At 37.4% G+C, this 19,761-nt stretch overlaps 1 protein-coding gene across 4 annotated transcripts in view; it reads right to left on the reverse strand.

Annotated features, from left to right (window-relative positions):
* Positions 1 to 19,761, reverse strand: part of LOC123865147 (focal adhesion kinase 1) — a 176,093-nt gene that overhangs the window by 154,603 nt on the left and 1,729 nt on the right. For 2 of the 4 annotated variants that reach the window (XM_045906000.1, XM_045905998.1), the window contains exon 1: positions 8,530 to 8,759. The gene's annotated coding sequence lies outside the window, so the exon portion shown is untranslated. Of the gene's footprint in view, positions 1 to 8,525; positions 8,760 to 18,036; positions 18,076 to 19,761 lie in introns of those variants that run through there. The other 2 variants (XM_045906001.1, XM_045905999.1) reach the window with 2 other exon arrangements.

A 19,761-nucleotide genomic window follows, 5' to 3' on the forward strand; every position in this document is an offset into this window, starting at 1 on the left:
TCATCATCACTATTTTTAACGGATAGACGTCCACGCCCCATGGTCTTGCACCGCCTTAATCCAGCGGTTTCCTGCGTCTCATTCGATGTCGTCTGTCCATCTAGTGAGGGGTCTTCTAATGCTACGCTTTCCGGTCCGAGGTCACAATTCTAGCACCTTGGGACCCCAACGCTAAGATTAATATTATCACATTAAGTTTAGAAGTAATAAAAAGATAAAGTCTTGTTTTAAAACTTTAAGTACTTAAACTCTTTCATTTATGAGTTTAATCTCGTCGAACGAATTTGAAAGTACAACAAAAAGTATGACTAATTTAACCAGCGTCTATTTTTATACAATCATCTGCATGCGCCGGCGCAACTGTTTACGAGCCGCTACTCGATAACATCCCATCATGGCGGTCAATAACATTCTGCGCAAGTTTATAATATGCAATTTTATTCGTGTTTATGATTGTTTTATTGCTATGAAATACTTATCTAGGAGTCATCCAGGAAAAGCGTCGTATGATACAAAAATCAAATAGTGACGTCGTTAGCGATTTTGTCAAAGAACCCGTGAAATTCTTACAGAATAACTACACCGCAGCTGCATTGTTACCGATCTATTAAACTGGGTCGAAAATCGAAATCTCGACATGTTTCCACAAGTTAATTATCATCGTTTTATACAATTACCCAATTAAACGTGGTCTGTCGCTAAACCACGAAATAAATATTCTAAAGCCATAAATCATCTAGATTCTAGATTATCAATGAAAGACAGTTTGCGCTTTGCTACAACATTCTAACCTCACTCGGCAAAGAAGGTAAGAGTTGATTGCATTAAAAATGATTCAAAACTAGATATCAATCTTAATACACTTTGTAATTCATTACTTGATCATAAAGATTTCAATAGCATAGAAATTATGTTCCTAGAAAGTGCAGTAACTAAGATACAAATGGCAATACCACTGGAAAAGTCAATACATGTTACGTATACTATAACTACATACAAGTTGTAAAGTCAAATAATGATCATATTTGAATTCGATGATCGTGATAGAATATACATTCTGCTACAAAATAACATCAAATCCAATACAAATAAATCCAATTAGTTTTTGTGGAGCACCACTGAACACCTACTGAATGAGTTTTATAAGGTTTCTATTCGAATGTAAAACGTTTAATACAAAAACGAAAGATAAAATTTATCATAATTGATTCACGATAGAGACTGAATCAATTTTGTACAGAAATTGTAAGAAAACTATTTCGCCTGTAGATTCCAGTTACGAACAATAGGTTGAAGTATTTTCCAATCTTCTGTTAAGTTTACGAAGCCGTAACTAACGATTTTAAACTGCAGTGTTCGTGTAGTTTAACGACTTAATTTTACATTATCTTCCATACTAAAAGTTCTTCTGGTATACTGTATATGTACAGGTTATATTTGAACAGTTTTGTAAACTTATATGTATCACAATATGATATCGATAAAAAAATACACTATTATAGTTTTAATTTAGTTCGATATTTCGATTTTCGACCCCATAACATGGACTAACAGATTAGAGAGAGAGAGAGTTAAATATAACTTGGAATAAAAGACTTTGTCGCATTGTATATTTGACGCAATGCGACAGCACCTTGCTCCATACAAACTATATTTACCGCGCCGCGTCGCGCAGTGTCGCTCAAATGCGCTTTGCTCCATACTAAGTCATATAAACTATATCTGACGTGCTGCGTCGCATCGCGCAGCGCAGCATAAGTGCGTTTGGACCTTAAAGCCTATAAAGCTAAAGTGGTCAATAATTGGACAGATTTTGTTGAAATTGATACCGTGAAACCGATTTCGATTATCGTATTACAATTACACCGCCGCCGGCCCCGTGGTTTTACAGCTCAAGAGAAAGCAGTTCCAATAATTGAATTGGCATAAAGTACGTAATTAGCATGCACGATCAGGTGTGCTGTAGCTATATGTTCACTCGAATTAATTTGACAACGTGGTTGTAATGGTACCCTTTTTCGTGTATTTCGAAGAAATTCTTGACTTACTAAACTCAACATTTTATATGCTTGATAATGGATATCTCAAGTCTGCCTGTTCAGTGATCGTATCACAAACAGTGCATATCGATAGTGAAAGAAAAAACTCAAAAAATCGATCAAGTGCGAGTCGGACTCGCACACGAATGGGTCTGTAGTCCGTACCATCTTACAAGGTAAACATTTTTACACTTTTAGGTAGAACACTGCAAGTCAATAACGGACTGTGCCATCTTTATGTGATTTAGTAAATTAATTCGTGAACACATTTTATTTTTTGTGTTACATAACCACTAATTCATGGTTTTCGAATTTTTCCTTTACTTGTGCAATAAGACCTAAGTATCTACCTAACAAATTTCATGATTCTTGGCCAACGGGAAGGTTTTCTTGACAGACACGACAGACGGACCGACAACAAAGTAATCCTATAAGGATTCCTTGTTTCCTTTTGAGGGACGGAGCCCTAAAAATAACTGTTGCTAATTATATTTTTAATTTTGATTTAGGGTAAGTCGTTTGTCAGTTTCGAGCAAATAAGCTAAGGAAAAATAGATTATAGTCCTAGATTTGCATTGACGAATACCGTCTTAAGTTTTAACACACTTGGAACTAATGAGAACAATCAAGAAACCCAAACAATAGCGGACAGGCACTACATCCTGGCCGCTGACTGAATGATTCATACCACAATTGCTAACAAAGTTCACCTACTCTACTACTTGAGTGTGATCAAGACATTTTGAATCCATACTAATATTATAAATGCGAAAGTGTGTCTGTCTGTCTGTCTGTCTGCTACCTTTTCACGGCCCAACAGTTTAACCGATTCTGACGAAAGGTACAGAGTTAGCTTATATCCCGGGGACGGACATAGGCTACTTTTTATTCCGGAATATCAATGTTATTGGCATAGACACCTTTTTATCCCGGAAAACCAAACAGTTCCCACGGGATCTTTAAAACCAAAATCCACGCGGACGAAGTCGCGGGCATCCCCTAGTACTAAATAAATCAAAGTTCGTGATAAAAAAAATATGATCGAAAGCGTAATAGAAAAAGTTACAAAACTATAAGACAGTTTTTGATGTTTTAACAAATGCGCAATATCAAAAGACCTAAAGTTTTATTATGATTTAAAAACCTATTTAACCTAACAATAGCAAAGTTCAACGCCCCCCAGCAGGGGTTAAGATAGCGAACATGATATCAGTTCATTTAAATTCAAACACGATGATGTATTAACTTTTTAAAGTGGACTTGTACTGTGAACATTAATTATTATTTTATGATATATTTTTTAACAGCTTAAGCGAGTATTATCAGCAGACGTATCACTTGGCATAAAGGAGGATTAGAAAACAAATTGCTGGAATAAGAGGGATCTCTTGGGGAAAACACACTATTTTTCTGGAAAATTAGGTAAAATAATGCTGAGTAACCAATCATGTAGATACCTATCGGGATACATGCATCACATTAAATTAGTTAGTTAAATTGACTAAGTTTCAATTGTTATTTTTAAAATTAAAAATTACTAAAATTAAGAGACCAGACTAGCAGATTTTTATGGTAAAAGAACTATAAGAATACAAAAAACAAATCAAAGGTTCCCGGTAGACCAGATTAATGCATAAATGACAGACCAGCAGATAGGTACAAATCATACCAAAATCTTAACTAGGTTTTTTAGGAAAAAGCAAGTGATACATAAGGCCTTATTCGCACGAGAGCTTTTTTAACGTCCGTTAAAAAAGCGTTCAAATAGAACAAATGCATTCCAAAGTAACTGCTCGCACGTCAACGCTTTTTTAACGCGCACTTTGTACCTATTTTATCAGCGCAACGCCAGGTTTTAACGCAACGCTTTTTTAACGCTCGTGCGAATTAGGGCTAACAGTCCAAAGCTCAAAACAATCATAATTCAGTTTTAATTGACGCATTGTCATTGCACAATTATATCGCTAGTCTATATTTAGACCAGCTGACCCACTGTATGACCGGATAACTGAGATAGGGCTGAGTGACACATGGATTTACAAAACGTGGGAATTACTGGCCTGTGGAATTCTGTGCCATGTCTATGGTTGTTAGTGTTAGCGCTCTAGCTAGTCTAATGGTAACATCGACTATATAACTGTTTTACAACACTTAGGTTAAATGTCATACGTCATAAAACTACAAGATTTAGCGGTGCATCTGGTGCGCAAATGCAAATTCATGGGAGGCGGTCATCGGATCACCCGCCTGCACGTTGGTCGCTATTTTTTTATTTAAAATAAAAAAAATTCAAAAGAAAAATAAAACCGACTTCAAAAACCAAAAACACTAAAAAGTAGAAAATAATTTTTGTTTAGCTACACATGTAATGTACCTAGGTATGAAGTCGAGCGAGCATATTAAAACAAAATTAGAAATCCAAGAGTGAAGCTCGCCCGACTTCATACCTAGGTACATTACATGTGTAGCTAAACAAAAATTATTTTCTACTTTTTAGTGTTTTTGGTTTTTGAAGTCGGTTTTATTTTTCTTTTGAAAATTTTTTATTTCACAATTTTTAGTGGCCCCACTGTACTATAATATGCTATGCCCCTAGTTAAAACCCTACTGTTTACTAAGCTATTACAGTGATCGCGAGCAATTTGCTCTTATCCATTGAGGAGTTCTGTTCTCCATCTCCGAAGATATTCATCAGATCTTCACCAAATTTATATGGGACCACCTGCACAGTATACCCTTTCAAACAAAAAAAATTTTTCCAAATCGGTCCAGGGGTCTTTGAGTAATCGGGGAACATACATAAAAAATAAAAATAAAAATAAAAAAAAGATCCCGACGAATTGAGAACCTCCTCCTTTTTTGGAAGTCGGTTAAAAATAGTTTTGCTAACCAAACCTACATGGATTTTTAAAACTCTGAGTCTTGATGATAATTTTGGTTAACTGGAAGTTATTGTCAAAATGAATCTTCTTGTGTTCTGGCGAGTCAAGAAACTAACGCAGTACAATGTTACTCCGCAGAGCTCAAGAAGATATGGGACAGTTACTATAGTCACATACCCAAATCCCCATTGATTCATAAATACGAAAACAACCGAACAATCTGAAAGAGAAGTAGTCTGCTACTTTACCTTTGATCCTAAAGTGGGTAAGGTTCCTAGACTTAACCCACTGAAACACAAACTTGTGGTTAAGAAACCTGTACCAAAAAAGAAAATAAGCGCCCCAGCAATAATCTAACAGGAAATCAAACAGTTACCTATAGGTTGTACAATGTTAAATATGAATAAAATGAAAATGAATAAACTCAAGAATCGTAGGTAAAATGACGATTTTCATAGAAAAGACATCAAAAGGCAATATAACAGCTGCTAGCACTTTTGAAAGCAATGACTTTGTATAGTCAAGAACCAAGCTTTTACAGAGTTATCTGCTTCGAATATACCTACTTTTTATTCATCTTTAGCCGGGGTTATCGCTGATGGCCATCTTCTCTGCAAAAATTATGTCCCCGAGATACTCTCAGACCTTTTCTGTGGGCGGCTATTGATGTTTACATTCTTCGCATCGCCATAACAACTTAGGCTGGGTTCACATCAAAAAGTATACCGTCAGGTAACTCATTCAGTCTAAGGTTGAATTCCATAAAGCTTAATTTGACTTTGCTTAGACTTAAATTTCAGTTAAAACGAGACAGATTTATGCCAGCGATATAACGCTGTCTCGTTTTAACAGTGTCTTAAGTCTGAGCAAAGTTAAAGTGCGCTCTATAGATCTCAATAATGCTCAACTTATGACGCTCTACAAGTTTCCAATTTTCACATTGTCTTAAATAAGTACATACTAGAGGATGCCCGAGGCTTCGCCCGCGTGGATTTCGGTTTTCTAAAATCCCGCAGGGACTCTTTGATTTTCCGGGATTAAAAGTAGCCTATGTCCTTCCCCGGGAAGTTTCCCAAGTCTGAACCAAATTTCATTAAAATCGGTTCAGTGGTTGGGCCATGAAAACGTAGCAGACAGACAGAGAGACAAACAGGCAGACAGACAAACAGACACACTTTCGCATTTATAATATTATGTATGTAAGTTGATTAACAAACTTATAAAGGGACTAGGGTTCCAAATGACACGCAGAGAGACCGAATACACAAAATTAGAACACAAAATGTACGTTATAAAGTGAAATCAGTACGTTGGCACGTCCAGAGTTAATTTAGCCATCGATAGTAGCTGACAGGCATAGACCTGTCAGAGCGAGAGCGGTGAAGTGACGCGACTACGTTCCGGTTTACGTTACATGTATATATAGTATGGATTATATGGGTAACAGCAATATTAGGTAAAGTGTAACTTTGCCCAAAAAAGAAAGGTTAGTTTAAAATTATGCAATTAGTAGATGCTATACTCGTAGCTGTCAAAAATGTACCTATAGTATAAAATTTCAGTAATTTGAGAAGCCTGCGGTAGTTCAACCTGTGTTATATTATAGGCGACAGTGTTTTTCTTATATATAATAAATTTTATCTTCAAAGACTTCTTTCAAAAGACATGAAATAAACGAGGAAAATTTAGTGGCTCTTTGTATTCCAGTGTAAACCCATCTTATCTTTTCTGACATGTATCAGATAAATTGCCTAAATGCCCTGTGTGTAGACGATACCTTAGTCACGACTCACGATCAATAAGTACGAGAAAATGGGACTAAAGAAAAAATATCTCAAACCAATATTAGGTGCGAGAAAATAAAATTGACTAAATTGGCTATATTCAGTAAGTAATGACTGACGATGCACTTTTAACCTGGAAAAGGAATGGCAGTATAATAAATTCATACCTTCCACTTAGTCAACAGTGCATTGTTTCTCCTTCTTCACCTGTCTAGTATCGTATCGCAAGACATCGTCAAGGTACCCGTACGTAGTCGAAATTCTAGGGACACATAAGCGATTTGCTTCCTCGTTTCTAATTCAAACCGCTAGAACATGAAACGCCCACGACGCGCGAGATCAGTTTTCTCTTCTACTTTTAATACAAGTACATTCGAGTCATGAGCAAATAGGCATCTTTTAGCGAGCGCGTTCCATCCAAGGCTGCAGCAGGTCTGATTGCCAGCAGGTCTGATTGCAGCCAAGCGCTAGTCTATAAATTAACAAAAATATTGTACCTACCGGAAAATTGAAATCGCTTGGAACAGATTGTCCCTTGACGCTAGAGTAAGTTCACAACTAAAATCAATTTAGCTATCACCAAAGTTCAGTAATCCGTTTAACAGCTTGGGTCAACCTTGTTTAAAACAACCGAAACATATATGCTGTAACCATCGATGGCTGTTACTGTTCACACCACCTTTACCCTAAGCCTCAAATCTACAGAGCGCACTTTGACTTGGCTTCGACTTAAATTTCTATGAGACAGATTTATGCCAGCGGTATTACGCTGTCTCGTTTTAACAGTGTCTTAAGTCTGAGCAAAGTCAAAGTGCGCTCTATAGATCTCAGCCTAAGATCTGAATTTAAAGAGACCTCACACGACCGGTTCACACAAGCCTGGAGCTTCTCTCGGAATGAGAAGGATTTAGGCCATAGTCCACTACCGCCATGGGCCGGTTGGCAGTCTTCACACATTTTTGAAAACATTATGGAGAATTCTCATGCAGGTTTCCTTGCGACGTTTTCCTTCACCGTTAAAGCAAGTGACATTTAATTTTGTAAAACGCACACAACTACATGACATACAAAAGATGCATGCCCGGAATCGAAACCCGACCCCTAGAATAGGAGGCCAACGCAGACGTTTTGACCACTAAACTATAACCGCTTGTTTAATAATTAATTAAATCTTGATAGGTATATCATTCAGATTTCCACTCAATTAAACATTTCCCAGTCACATCCGAATAAACCCAAAAGCAGGAGATTCCACGAAGTGTCATGACCGGAGGATCCTCCGTCAAATAAGCAATTAAAGAAAATACCGACGCTATACAGATCTCTGATATCGATGTGCTTGAAAATTGGATTTTGATCCCAAATAGAATAAGAGATGATCCTTGGACGAATCAAAACTTGATTTAACTATAATTATACAGGATATTATGGTGCGCAACTTTTTATTGACAAATAAATGAAGTTATTCGCAAATTAGGTTTGGGACATCTGCGAGCCCGTAGCGAACTTTAAATTGTGGCTTAGATCAAACGAAATATAATGGTTTTTCCTGTTATTGTAGCAAATGTTCCCTGTAACATTAACGTCGTATACAGGCGCTATGTGATGGCTCACATTGACATTGATTAATACAAGGGCGACCAAAGCATTCATGTAACGCTGTGACAACTACTTATAGTTACCCAAGTAAGTTAACCGTCCAAGTGCACTCGTACCAATATAGATAAAAACTTAATACTAAATTGTGTATTTGAACTTCGAAGTTGTGGAAACAGGAGTTGTTATTACGTTTACATTCAATTTGGAAGCACAAACAATACCTACACAAACCACAAGGGGATTCATCAACAACACATTCAAGTTGAACGCACTAAACAATTTTATTTACAAAAAGCACTAGGACACTACCATTATCAATTATTATCATATTCGGTAAAAAACACACACTTCTACGCGCACGATCGCAGTCGTAAACCTACCGCAACGCGTAGCACGTTATCAAAATACTGGCGTATAAAGACTGTATGAGGTGACGCGGGCGTAAAAGCCGGCGACCGGCGCGGCACTGCGGGTACCGGCCGGCCGCGTGGATCCCGGACGCGCCGAAAACCTTACGACCTAACTCCATGTCCTGAAACCGAAACTCCTTCCTTACGACAGGGAAACATAAAGGTCATTTTCGTTAAATCAGCGGCGAGAACGCCAATCGATGCTCCTGAAACAGGACAACAGATCTTTCCGCCTCCGCTCCTGTCCGCAGATACGATTTTTCGCAAACGCCACCGCTTTGCTTGTAAAACAAAAATGTAATTTTATAAACAAATCGCCTGTATAAAAGCGTCAGTCGACTCGGCCTTCTCGAATTTCATTAGTGACTACGTAAATTGCGGATTCCTTTGCGGCCCGAAATAATAACCGGCGATGTTCATTACGAGCGGTTCACGAATAGGTTAACCCAAATACCCACAACTCAGGATTGGTCCTGACACGTTCGTTAAGATACCACATGACAAGATTCGATTTAGACGTTGACTATTCTCCAGTATTCAATGAAAACCTGGATCATTATTTACTACGCGACTGCCCAAAAAAGAAGTGTAATATTTCCAGGCTTCATGTACATTTATAAGTGTGTACCTATGTGAGTTTCTTTATTCCACCATGCCTGAACATATTTGGGTGTGGTTGGTATTGTTAGAATTTTTACACCATCCCGTGTGAGAAGTGACACAGGCCATATTTTTGGAAAAAAATGTTTTTTTTACTTTTTAGCTCGTTTTTTGGCAGGAAAAATTTAAAAACAGATATGTATTTTTATTTTTTTATTAATTATTATGTAGCTTGTTTAAAGGCATTTAAATGACTTTCTTTGAAACCAATTAAACAAAATAAAAATCGTGTATCGGCAACACACCGTGCCAACAACGCTACAAGATAAATATCTATCATGCAACTCAGAACTTTTCAGCACAAATATGGATTTCTGTCAGGACATTTTTACATTCTGGTTACCTTATCGCGGGTGACATTTTTGTTACTTTATGCCTAACGTTGCGCATAAAGTCGATTGAAATAATAAAGAAATATATTTGTACTTACTCGTATAAAATACAATACGCTAAGCTGACTTTTATTATGAAAGCAACTTAATACTTACATTGGAGCGTTGTTTAAGAAACACGCCCTTACGAATATGATTCAGAGACGCTTCTCGAAAATCAAAGACGTGAAACTTATAAAAGCGAGATATCTTTAGAATTCACATCATTTTCAAAAGTAACAGAGACTCAGATGAGGCATCATCAAAATCCAGGTTTACAACTCCGAATAGGTGATGGCTAGTGGTAAAGACATCGGCCATCCAGTCTACTATAAATATTCTCTTTAACGGTGAAGAAAAACACGTGAGGAAACCTATATGCCAGTTTTTTTTTTAAAGAATATTAGCCATGCTAATCATGACTAACACTCCCCTTTTCGCTCCAATTAAGCGTAAAGCTTGTGCCTGCCCGGCTAGCATGGGCAATAGATAAAAATTATATCCCCCGATTATATCCACTGATGTCATACAAATCAGTGGATATAATCGCGGATATAATTTTTATCTACTGCCCATGCTAGCCGGGCAGGAGTGGGTACGACAATAATGCAACGGGTGGGGTTTGAATCGCCGACCTTTCGGAAACCAGTCCGCTCCTCAGCCTTTGAGCGAGGCTATGAAGTTCTCTAAAATGTTCTCAAAGATTCTGCCAATCCGTACTTGGCCAGCGTGGCGGAGTAGGGGTCAAACCCTTCTCATTTTGAGTGGTGACCTGTAATGTAGTTCGAGTAATGATAACCATGTCGGAGGGTTGCCAGCAAAATATACATTTAAAAAAAATGTAGTTCAAGGAGGAGAGTACCTATGGGTTGTAGGAGTAACCGGGCGATGGTTTGTACATAATGATGATGATGATGATGATGATGATGAATAAGGATTTGCAGTACAACGAAACGCTTGGCATATTATTTTAATAAAGCGGACAAAGAAGCGATTAGCACTACACTGTGCTTTAGAACAAGAGTATTATTAAAAATTTATAACACCCCCGACAAGTGAAGGCTACAGTACCTAGAAAAAAGCTGATAACTTTCAAACGACTGAACCGATTTTCTTGGATTATAGCTAAAAACACTCTCGATCAAGCCACCTTTCAAACAAAAAAAAAAACTAAATTAAAATCGGTCCATTAGTTTAGGAGTTACGATGCCACAGACAGATACACAGATACACACGTCAAACTTATAACACCCCTCTTTTTGGGTCGGGGGTTAAAAATCATCAAAATCGATCAGTCAATCTGCGCATTATTAACTTATTTAATACCTACTATAGAGAGCATTTATCTCTGCGCCCTTCCCTTCCCTTAGGTACTAATTACATTTTTCGACAGTTTGTGCGTTGGTTCATTTTGGCATAACTAAGTGTAATTGGAGCATATCAATCTGATATGCAGACATTGCATACACGTTGCAATATACATTAAAGCACCTTCTGTTGCCGGCAGTTGCTTGGAAGATGGTAATTGCATAACTCTAACTGCAGTATGTAATTAGCGAACGATTGGAGGACCATTCACTCTAGAACCCACTTGGCAAGCTAATCCCCCGTAAGATCTCAAACCATTAAAGCTTAGTTCACACTAACCCGATAGATTGCAAAGTCCTTTGAAAGATATCATCTTACTCCTTGGCAAAGGATCATTAAGTAATCTGCATTATTCATACTTACCAAGGAAGAACTTCTAAGATGTTTTAGCTCGGATTCTGAGATAAAGCTTCATAGTGATTTTATTTACATATTTCTTGTAATATAAAGACATGAAAATTACAAAACTAGAATCTCTCGTCATCTTAAAAATCGTTAAGAGTTAAATAAAATTAAAAAACCTCTTCGACTGGAGGTGTTATCTGTCACAACAAATATTACAAAGTGTACCAGTCTATTTTCACCCTTCTTGATTTTTTTCCGTAAAAATATGAAATAATTCGAAACAATTTATGTAGGTACTAAAACAAAAATATACGCTCTCGCTGCGCTCGCGATCCTGTTTGGTATCGACATCTATCTTTCTGTGAAATTGAAATGTAATGTTTTACTCACCCAGAACCCCGGTTCAGATCGCCTTACTTTAATCAAGCCGGGCTCTCTTGGTTACGTGACTCATGAAATATACCTACGGCGGCGACGTGCCCTTTTCACGACACTTGTGTAACTTTCAACTCTTATGAGAGAGAGTTACACGATAGAAAGAGAAGCATTTATTCAATTTTAAGCCGCAGCGCTGTGTTAGCTATAATGCACTTTACTGCATCGTAGAGTGATGCCATTAAGTTGCAACATAGCGGTTTGCGCAGGTCGTAGACTATAAGGATTAAATACAGAAGCCCGGCTGAGATCTGTTCTTGTACAGTGCGCAATCATACGCCTCGTGTTCACACTTCACACTTGACCATCTCAGATGCTCTTTATATTTACGCAAAAAGTAACTCTTGACGCTCTGTTTTACCTATTGTATAGCAGTGTGTACCAGCCTTTACTGAACGTCATAATATCTCGCGCGCACAACCCACCTAAATTAATAAACGGGTTTCAGTCCGAGATAAACCGCCAATTTATTGAGTTACTTAACCGCTTAAGCTAAAAGACGAAGACATTCGGTCTATTCACGGATTATGAAGATTAAAGGGACGCTTTATACCCATTTGTTTCACTTCAAAGAACATTACTTGGCTTTATAAGTTACTAGCTTTTCCCCTGAGGTTTTTTACCCGACTACGGCAAAGCAAAAAGGAAGGGTTATGTTTTTGGCAATCTATGTATGTATGTAGATAGAGACAGACATAGGTACATACATAGAGATCTACGGTGGAACACAAATACTCGTCTATTTGTGTTCCACCGTAGATTACTGAACCGATTTCGATAAATGAGGTGTCAATCGTTTCGTTATGGGATTTACGTTATGGAGAAAATATACATGCAAAATGTCAAGTTTTTAGAACCAGTTGCAGGTTAGAAGCCAGTTTCTTGTACTAAAGCCGAAATGAGTAAGGCAGATATGCAGGTTTCCTTACGATGTCTACCTTCACAGTAGTAATATTTAATTGCTTAAAACCCACATAACTCCAACAAGTTAAAAGTGCGTGCCCGGGATCGAACCCCACAACCTATCAAATAGAAGGGCGACGTCTTTACCACTAGCCCTATCATCTGCTAGTATGTTAATAAAACCCAGTAAGGGCGGTTACGCACTCATCCGATGAGTCCGTGAAAATACGGATATAAAAAACGTGCACCAAACTCGGATATTGCTTACGCACTAATCCGAGTTCTGATCCAGATCCAAGCCATTCTAGTTAGTGGACATTTTTGTGTTCATAATATGTCCGATTTGAATCCGAGGCACATCCGAGTTATCACGGATGACGGAGAGAACTCAGATGACGTTAGTCTGAGCTAGTGCGCAACCTATACCATACAAATAGTTCTATGACTACTTCGGAACGTATTTTCACGGATTCGGATCGGATGAAGTGCATAATCGCCCTAAGTGTTGTCAAGCTGTCTCAGTAACTGGAAGTCGTCTCATATTCGATGTCATACGATCCAACGTTCCGATTGGTTGCTGTCATGGAACGCTTCGAGCTCCGGTCGCACCCATTACACCCGACTCGCTATTCGATACTCAATATTGTATCGATATCAACAGCTCTTAGCAAAGTTAGCAAACAAATAAAACAATGTTGATTTTGACATTGACATTGGCCGGACCTCTTGTGGCGCCCTCTGAGATCAGTTTTGCCTGTGGATCCCCATTTCGACTATTATATTATTAGACTTAATTCTATTGTCAAATTTGTTTCAACAGCGAATTCAGCGGCGAGCACAACGTTTAAATAACAGGACTGCAGCTGTGAGCTGATCCGTTGCATTCCCACGGCAGCAAAGTGCGTGAAGCGGAACGCAGTACGGTTGTTCTTTTAGCGAAGCTGCAATTGATTCGTTTCCCGGATGGACCCATTTACTTTGCATAAATTGCGACCGTTTACGTAATGACTATATTTCATTGTTGGCGAAATTGCAATAATTTGGTAGTTACAGAGAAATGAAGTCACAGGTCACTGACTTAAGTAAAGGAACACGAACACAATCGCTTTTCTTGGGTACGACTCGATATTTCCATCTATACTAATATTATAAATAGGTAGATTGTAAGTTTGTTTGTAGGAAGTAATCTCTAGAACTCCTGAACTGATTTTGAAAATTCTTTCACAAGTAGAAAACTACACTATTTCTGAGTGGCATAGGGTATATTTTTTTTAATTGAGATCTCCAAAACAGCTGTAATAAGCAACCCGTGCGAAGCCGGGGCGGGTCACTAGTGTTATAGAAGTACAAATACACTGGTTATTGAACCAGATGGGTAAAATAAACTCTTCTTAGGCAGGTTAATGCAAAGTATAGCAGAGATCAAGGATAGAACATTATCTAAAATCTCTAAACGACACGGAGATACGGGCGCCGATCTTTAGCAAAATTAGTTCATCTAGCCCCCGTTAGATAAGAAACAAATGTTAATTAGCTCCCACGTTGCGGCGGTAATGCGATCACGTCATTTTGTTACTCTAACATTATGTACCGCAAACGTGTGAAGTGAGACGCCCAGTTATAATATGATGATTAATATCGTCTGAGTGTAAAAAGTATTAGTCTTCTCCCCGAGAGAAAGAAAGAGCGAGAGAAGCTATATGAAACGCATTCTATTCCAAAGTATGGGACCATTGGGTCCAAAAATTAAGGTACAAGCTACCACATTGCGGCACGGAGGGTTGGTGTTACTCGCGTCCGTAGGTTGTAACCAATTCAGGTTTGAATCCTCTTTACCCTACACGTGACCCCCGGGTGGTGCCAAACGAATAACAATAAGTGGTAAGCTTCGGCCGTGGCTAGTGTAACAGCCACGGCCGAAGCTACGGCCGGCACCATCGAGTAAAACCGCACCGCCAAGCGACTCGTTTTTGTGGCACGACGCAATCCCATCGTTCTTTTACTCTAAATTCTAATGCCCAGTATACTCTGAAGAGTAGGTATAACAGCTTGTACCGCAATTCGCAAATAGTGTATTCTGTGAAGTGCGAAACTCTGTTATAATGAATATGATGATTATTATAGATAGCGTTTTAGAGCAAAAGTTTTAGGTTTATTCTCTCAAGGATGGATTAAAAGGTATTATCAAATATTGCATGAATTGCTGATGTGATGTTAACGTTAACTGTTTGTTCTATATTTTATTTTTTCAGACGAGAGTGCGATTGTCAGTAACGATGAGCTTGATGAATATTGGAACTAGTAAAGTAATTTATTAAACTCATAAATCAGTTCCATTTCAAAATCTGGCTTTGCGGTAAGGTTTAGCTGCGGCCGAAACATATTATTATCAAACCTACTTAGAGCTAATTTAAAAATAATACATTTTCAAACTGACCCAGCTGGCATTTCTTTCCTCGCATCGATCTTCCTTACAAATATTGCAAGACTTCTTATACCTGACGAAAGCGAGTCTTCTCCCAGCTGTGCTACTTGATGTTTGCGGCTAACTGTTTCGATTTCAAAGCGGCTCTCGATACTATTATGGTAAACAATAGATACACAGGAGTATCGAATAAATACACTTTATAACAAAGGCGCTCATAAATAGAAGCTGAACTTACCTACTGTTAGTTAATAAAGCTTGTTAGTTGCTAACAATTACTGAATCCCCCACTACCTTATATTGATTGTAGGCATATACCTACAAAAGCCTGTACATTTTTTTATTGTAGAAAAGAAACCTAAAACCAAGGGAATAAGTCAAGCAAGTAGTAGAGCTCAATGGTTAGATTTTATGATAGCACTAGCAGTACTAGCACAGCATCTCGGAAATAATCAAACTATATAAGTCTTTCGTTCAAATCTCTACATAAGTATTTATAAAATAAAGTCGCTTTCCGCTGTCTGTATGTACGCTTAGATCTTTCAAACTACGCAACGGATTTTAATGCGGTTCTCACCAATAGATAGACAGATTTTTTATAATAAAATAACGAGAAAACAAGCAGGCGGGTCACCTGATGTTAAGTGATTACCGCCGTCCATGAACATTTGCAGCAGCAGAGGTCGCGCCGATTCAAGAGGATGATTTATACATACATGTAGTTTAATATTGCTTTGTGATAATTTGCGATAATCTACATTGCAACCGTGCGAAGCCGAAGCGAGTCGCTAGTAATATAATAATGTCAAATCTACAAATTCTACGTCCGGGCGATAATGACGATAGATAGCACAAACTAACATGTTATATCGTAGGTACAGAAAGTTGATGTAAACACACGACCTAAAAGTTTTATACATACAACATTGTAAAGATTTTTTTAATTAATCAGTGTGAAACAGATACAATTAGAGAAAACTTCTCGTATGCAAAGGCTGTACCTACACAAGTTCCTGTTTGTTAGGGCTACTAAGTGTTTTTGACCTAGAAAGTCTATATCAACTGGTTTGCTGCCTAACTGCCCATACTTAGAATAACTAGCATTGAAGAGGTTGGTCGCACGATTTGCTCTTGGTCATGCGTATCCAACAAGTAGATAATTAGGTAAACGGCCACTTTTGAGTTTCAACGAGATATCCAGGCAGCCATTACATTACAGAACCAAAGATAAACCTCCAGATAGAAGTATTTTTTCAAATATTACGAATAAACATTCGTAATATTTGAAAAAATACTTTAAACAACCGACTTTAATAGCCACAAACACTAAAAATTTAATAATAATTTGATTTATCACTGAATATTATTATGTATACAAGAGTTAATTTAAGTTTTGTTCTTACATAATGTTTTTGGAGCCAGTGGAAATTAACTGCACGAACCTACTTTACTCTTCATATTTTTTACTTTTTTGTAACTCCATATTGGCACCTTATTGGCACCTCAAATAGCATCATCACTTACCACCAGATGAGATCGCAGTCAAGGGCTAACTTGTAATCGAATAAAAAAAATAAAAAATATACTCTACTTTTATCCCGGAAAAGAGTTACCACGGGATTTTTAAAAACCGAAATCCACGCGACGAAGTCGCGAGCATCAGCTAGTATAGATTATTATTTTAAGTGAAGATAGTAAATAGTAAGATTATAACGAACAGCAATTGTCTATTGGTTGAACTGACAATCGAAATAGATTGAGTTAATGACGGACGGACTAATAAATTAAATGCCAGCCTAACATAATTTAATTTGGTCTGTAGTGTGATTAATTCCACCGCAATGGAAATCGATTGCGTAAATAGGTCTTGTTTACCTAATAAACGGGTATATTTAGCACATATTTAGATACCAGTTAGCATGGTAACGTTGGAAGAAGAAATTCGAAAGCTCGTATATTTAGTTCGGGCCATTACCAGAGCTAACTAGAGTGAGGCAACTCTAAGTTTGAAGCTGAATCGACGATATGTCAAATACTAGGTCATGGATGTCATGAAATCAAAGAAAAATAGGTGTTTATTAGGCTACCGAGCGTCAAAGTAGGTAACATTTGACACCTGGCAATGACGGCGAAGCCTCGACGTTTTGTTACAAGTTCTCCAACTGTCCTGAACTGTCCTATTCTTGGTCCTATTGCTCTAGTAGACACAAAAAAAGTACTTAGCCCTGTTTTGACGTCAGTAGAAAAATATTCATTTTGAATCACCAACCAATCACAAACATGTTTCCAAAAGAACATTCAAAATTCAATTCTAAAAAAGTTTCGTTTATAATTGGTTGATGCCTCAAAATGGTTAACGCCCATTGAGATTATTGGCTCTATCATTTTTATGGGATTAGGTAGCAGAGAGAGCGAAATACTAACTTCTTTCCGTGGATAGAGTATAGACTTCGGTATTCTATTCGAGTTCGATCCCGGGTACGCCCCACAATTAACTTTGAAGTTATGAGCATTTTAAGCAATTACTTGCTTCAACTGTGAAAGAGAACTTCGTGAGGAAACCTATATGCCGGAAAATTCCCTGTATAGTTCTCAAAGACGTGGGAAGTCTGCCAATCTGTACTTGGCCACTAAGGTATAACTCTAAGCCCATTTCATTCTGAGAGGACACCCGTGCTCAGTGGTGAGCCGGTGATGTGGCGAGATGATTATAATTTTTTAAACAATAATATGAGTAAATAAAGAAAAATGAAAGTTTTCCGACTGTAATTTCAAGTAGCTTATGTTAAAGCGGTTTTTAAAGGTAGGTACTCACCACTAGATGCCACCGGTATACCCAGATGGATTGATAAATCTGAAAACATGAATAGATTTCATTTATTATTATCAGACTTAAACTAAGGCACAACGCTTAAACTAAGGCAAGGATTTCAGTGGCACCAAGGTGTGGCTTATTGTGAGTTAATTACAGATATACAATTGTCTCATTTTAAGTTTATTTTAATTGTTCTACAATAAGCGTGAACATTTTTAAACAGTATGCACATTTCTGGATGTATTCATCAATTCAAATATTGTACATAAGTAGATTGTAACATAATTATGAAATATATTAAATGTTTCGTCAATTAACATGCAAAATATATAATATTATCAGTTGTCTAATGAACATTATTGACCCATAAAGAATAGATTCCTTTTTTAACATAGTTTCAATCTAGGAGTTTTAAAGAACACAGACACAACCACATAGACCTATCTTCCTCACAGTTTAGGTAGGTACATAGCTATGAAAACGTAACGTAGGCAACAATGCAACGCCTGAGACCGCCGGAAGTTTCGCGCGGGCGACAGTGGTGCCGCTTCCTGCGCTCTGAAAATGGGGTTGCCCATTCAATGTTTAGAAATACTATATTTCTATCTTTTGCTGTTATTGTATAAAGTAAGTCTTCAGAAACTTTCCACGTAATATGGAAAATTATTAATTATACTTTGGAAACTATCGAAAGTGAATGGGAGCAAAGCAAGATCCTCAGGAAAAAAGAAAAAGATTTGCTAATAAATTATGAGTAAATAGGCAAAACAAAAATGATTCTTTCTTTAGTATCTGAGGACTACAGGCTGTAACTAATAAGTAGTTAGTTATTACTCCAAGGACCAAGTTTATTGGTTAGTAAGTCTTACCAACCAATAAAGTTGGTCCTTGAAATACTACCGAAGGGATATTTATCTAAACTTCTATACAATTTTCACTATAACAAATAACTGTGGTATGCGAGAGTAAAATTGACAGACTTCAAAAAGAGATTTATTAAAATACTAGCTGATGCCCGCAGCTTCGCCCGCGTGGATTGGTCAGATCCCCTGCAGCATTAGGATTGAGGAGTTGGACTCCAAATTTTTTATGAAACAATGTCGCAAAATTCTTCTATCGATTAAAAAAGAAATGACGCAAATCGGTTCAGAAATCTCGGAGATTTTGGTGTACATAGGTAGAAAAACACAACTCTCTTTTTGAAAGTCGGTTAAAAAAGTAGCCTATGTTACTCCCTGGTCAATTCTCTACTTGTCTGTGAAAATCCCGTCAAAATCGGTTCAGCCGTTCGCAAGATTAGCCTTTTCAAACAGACAGACAGACAGACAGACAGACAGACAGACAGACAGACAAAAATTTTAAAAACGTGTGATTTGGTGTTGGTATCGTTCAAATAACCATATGAGCTTAATATGAGGTAGTTATTTCGAAATTACAGACAGACACTCCAATTTTATTTATTAGTATAGATTTATTATATGTAAGTATGCAATCTTTTCCCCTACCTTACTAATGATATTCAAATAGTAATTTACTATACAAATACATATGATGATGTCTGTGAATCAGTCAGTGTGATAATTGGACATCATTAACTCACAATTGATATAACCTTGAATGAAATAGTAGATAGGACTCCTTTACCATACACTAAATATTTATTTTTACAACTAGCCAATGCATCAATATGGGCATACATATATATATGTGTACAAGTGTGCTAGA

The sequence above is a fragment of the Maniola jurtina genome, chromosome 5, assembly GCF_905333055.1.
Source record: "Maniola jurtina chromosome 5, ilManJurt1.1, whole genome shotgun sequence".
NCBI lineage: Eukaryota > Metazoa > Arthropoda > Insecta > Lepidoptera > Nymphalidae > Maniola > Maniola jurtina.